Below are 4,289 nucleotides of genomic sequence, written 5' to 3'. Positions count from 1 at the left end.
ACGGTTGGTTACGAAACGTTATTAGACGTAGTTCGATCGGAAAAGTGAGCAAAAATGGCAGGTGAAGACGCACAGGATGCGCAAGTCACAAACATTGCATATTTTTATGAACGCATCGGAAGATGCGAAGAGTTTGGCTTTGGTTCGATAATCAATGTGTGTATTTCGGTATGAGCGTTTGGGATGAATGGTTAATTTGATGAATGAGCTCATCTTAACCAAAATTTCCCTTCAGAAGGCTTTTGCGCAGTAAGGACTTGCTGAGGGCCACTTGACTTTAAAAAATCGCATACGTTTGTTAATTGTCTGGCAAATTGTTTATCGATCACTGAATATTCAGAAAAAATGGCAGTCGCAAGTCTTTCGAAAAGTCACAGTAGAATTCATTCAGCCACTGATATAAGGTTAAAGATTTTGACAAATTTAAATATTTCAAAACGTAAAATTTCTTCCCTGATCGGAAAAGTATCATAGAATTTAGAAAAGTAGATTCGCCTATCCCACAATAAAAGGTTTCTAAGGATCGCTAGATTTTATCGTTAATTTTACCACAGCTTACAGTTAATTTTTGTAAATGGAATTAATGGACATGACAGAGAATTCATTTTTTTCCAATTTTCCAAAAATTCGTGGAACTCCTTGCTTCAGATAGATTTAATAAAGACGAAAAAATGTTATAAGAAATAACAATTTAATATGGAAACATTATTGAAAAGAAATATAACGTAACTTAGTTTTGGCGCGGATCAGATCGTATGATTTGTGTAAATCCCATAAGTGAAATGTGAAAAAGGAATCAAACTGAACCAACAAGGCAAACGGGCACTGGGGGTGACGGTTCTCGTAGGTCTAAATGACTGAGAAGATTATCGTGAAAGAAAAAGAGAGCAGAAGAAAAGTCACCCTGATTGGCAGCTAAAGGTTTGATTTGCAGATGTTAACAAATTGGATTTCATATGTCAAACTATATTGGGATTGATTGAAAAATATTGATGTCTAAAAGTATTGAAATTGATGATTATGCTCAAGGTATGCGTATTGATAGTGCAAAGGATCGCCGTCGTGACCCGGACGAAATGGTTTCCTCATGAAGGAAGGCTACACTTGTGAATTAATTACCTAGCATTTATTTTTCATACCATTCTCTATTTGTATATTTTTATAATTTTCACTAGAAACTTTATGGTCTGCATAGATAGTGTTGTTTGAATGGAATCTCGGCATCTTTACACAAAAAGGGAGACAGGCATCCATGGGAACAACTACTAACTACGGATATATTGATGATTCTTGATCAGCAGCTCATATGGAAAAACACAACCAAATTTTCGACCAACCTAATGACCAACATTTTTTTTTTCTTATTTGGTTTTTTCTTTCTCTCACCTGTGGACAAGGAGCATCGGGCACGATGTTACACACGGGATTCCTCAAAGCCCGACGAACACCCGACGACGAATAATGGAACAGGAGTGAGTGACTCGTACCGGGACGGTTATCCGTCAACAACGACAACCTCACAGTGACCGGCAGCTGGCGCTCTCCTCGCAGGATACCATTACGCAGGGCAAGTGCCTGTGCGGCAAGTACATCCGCTGAAGCGGTCCGGCGTGTTCAACCTGAAGTTGGGCCTCCACCGGATCCGCACCCTGTTCCCGTCACCCAATGTGTGTGTCACTCATCGTTCTTCTGCACTTTCTTCCTACATGTGGGCGAGGAGTTGGAGCGGATGTACACGCAGATCTACACCGGAATCACACGGCAGCTGACACGTTTTCGGCGCGGCGAGCTGAAAACGCTGGAAACGGTTCCGGTGCTGTTGAGCTCGATCGCCCGCGGCCTCTTGAAGGTGGACATCACGTGGGGCAAGGTGGTGTCTCTGATTGCCATCGCCATCGTCCCTGATAGCTGGTGGAGGGAGTAGCGGATGTGATCGAGGACGAGGTCGTCGCGTGGATCTTCAAGAAGGAGATCACCTTTACAGGCCGCTGTCTGGTGGGGGTCAGCTGTGTGATCGACCTGTTCATTGTAGTGTTACTCCTTAAGACCCTTAGATCTGTATCCTGTGACCGTGAAAATAAATTCCAAATACTTTCTGTTAAAACGTCAAAAATCGTTAAAAAGAAATTGGCCACCGAAAGAAATGGGGAAGGAATGGGGGTAAGACTCGTAGCAATGCACGAAAGAAAATCAGTTTCCATCGGAAGGTTCAGGGAAAACGTTTGGGAAAACGAAACTCGCGCTTTTCTTCTCGAGCAGAGGTTTTCGCACGTTTCGCCACTTCTTGGCCATTCTAGTTTCTTGGGCGGTTTCCTCAAAACGCTCCCAGCGGGTGGTCTTTTTTTTATCAAACAAATCCACTCAGAAATTCCGCTACGCTTCGCCGACCCGGCCAGACGACCCAAAAAATCGTTTCTCTTTCCTAAAAATTCTAGCCTACAGAATGGTTCGAAAACAACCCGAATTATAAAGGATTTTATGATTATACGATAGATGCCTTTAGTGATGGATATCTCGTGAAGTATCGGTCGTACAGTTTCAAGTTTAGGTTCGTTTTAAATCTGATATTTTACACTTGAAAAAATGACTCCATTGTTTTTTTTGCTCCATTCGTATGTGGGTTTTAGAATGTTAACAATAGAAGTCAACAAAGATAAAATTCGATACATGTTACAGTTTTTCTTCGATAAAGGTAAGGTTAAGGATAAAGGTTCTTCCCTGCAAGATGCAGCAGATATTTCGGCGGATTTACTTGCGAGGGCTAAACAATATGCTTTTTAATCACGTTCAAACTGCTCACATTAACTGTTCATACTGCTCATCTAAACAGTCGAATACTTTAGGCGGGATATTGATTTGACCAACTAAATATTCCCATTTTGTTCCAAGAACCGATTGCAGCCACCGCTAACGTCAGTTTAATTTAGAACATTCGCTACCACCTTTCGACTATCCGGCTCGGGTTGTGAGACCGGGTTGTTATCTGCAGCACTGAACCAAATTACGTTTGCATTGCCTCGCCGTTATCACCAGCGACAGCATTGGCAGGATATTGACAGGGTGTGAAAACGTGACAGGAATGATATTATTCTGAGCCCCACAGTCGCTCCAATCATCGTAAACAAGAGAGCTTCCAGCGACATAAATGAAATGGGTGAAGTTTGGTGGAAAATCGTGAACCTCCGTGTTGCAGGAATTGTCTGCTGCAAGATGGGCAATTTTATCACACTTCGGGAGCCTTTATCGTCTCGAAAGGACACAAAGTAAAGCATCGAAAATGGAAAAAGGTGGGTTCAACACCTGGAAGGACGCGTCGATCTTGGGGTATGTAAATCTTGCTGTTTACACTTATTTTTCACGCATTTTTCACAGCATCTCCTCTGATTTATACTATTTATTCTTCGTCTTCAGCAGGCTCGAGGGAGAATGGACGTCCTTAAGATTGGGTTCCGCGTCTCGCCCTTGGCCAGACTCTTCCATCATACGCAACGCCAACACGCACAAAAATGCACATCCTGTTGTGGGGCAGGATGTCGTGGCCAGTCCTCAAACTCCCAGGTCCAGTGCTCCTTCGGGTGTGGCTTTAGGGGCAACGCCGGGCGTTCGGGAAGGCGTACGGCGAGCAAGATTAATTCGAAACATTCAAACTGTAATCATAATAAATTATAGCTTGGCGATAAAAAGGGACGTCGCTGACGCGCCGAGGTCGCCCTGGAGAAGTCCACGTCCCCGGACAATGGACAAATTTTAAGGTTAGCTTACCGTGTGTTTAACATGCCGGCGAGCCGGCGACATTGTGACAGTTGGAAAATTGAACAGAAAATAGATGATGTGGCGTGTGGCTTACGGTCTCGACGACGTCATATGAGGGCGAGCACTATTTCATGGTTTGTCAATTTTGTGTCACCTTGGGGAAAATGTTTGTTGTTTGGGAAACCCCGGCTGCGGAACTGGGACGTAGTTTTTTTTCTGTTTGCAGAAAATAAGGATAATTTGTCAACGATACCACGTACCCAGACATTAGATGCCATCATTGTAACTCAGGACAGCAATTGGGTGCCATCAAAAAGGGAATCGTCGCGTAGCGTTCGCGTTACCAACGCGATTCCTTTTGTGCCGGACAAGCCGTTCGAATGGCCATCCCATCAGGACGCAACACTTGAACGCACGGCGTTCGGAGAGCTGGAGCTGGAAATAGATTTTCATTTGCGCCACTCTCCGGAGCACCGTCCAGCGAGGCTGATGCTAAAAAATAATCCTTGAAATGATTACGCACCAGTCCGGATCGG

General features: G+C 43.7%; 1 pseudogene; it reads left to right on the top strand.

The window, feature by feature from the left end:
• Positions 1 to 1,461: 1,461 nt before the first annotated feature.
• LOC131207752 (uncharacterized) lies at positions 1,462 to 3,384 on the top strand (annotated as a pseudogene).
• Positions 3,385 to 4,289: the final 905 nt, after the last annotated feature.

Source organism: Anopheles bellator, chromosome 2 (genome assembly GCF_943735745.2).
Source record: "Anopheles bellator chromosome 2, idAnoBellAS_SP24_06.2, whole genome shotgun sequence".
Taxonomy (NCBI): Eukaryota; Metazoa; Arthropoda; class Insecta; order Diptera; family Culicidae; genus Anopheles; species Anopheles bellator.
The sequence above is the reverse complement of the archived record's forward strand: the minus strand, read 5'-3'. Positions and strand labels throughout refer to the sequence as shown.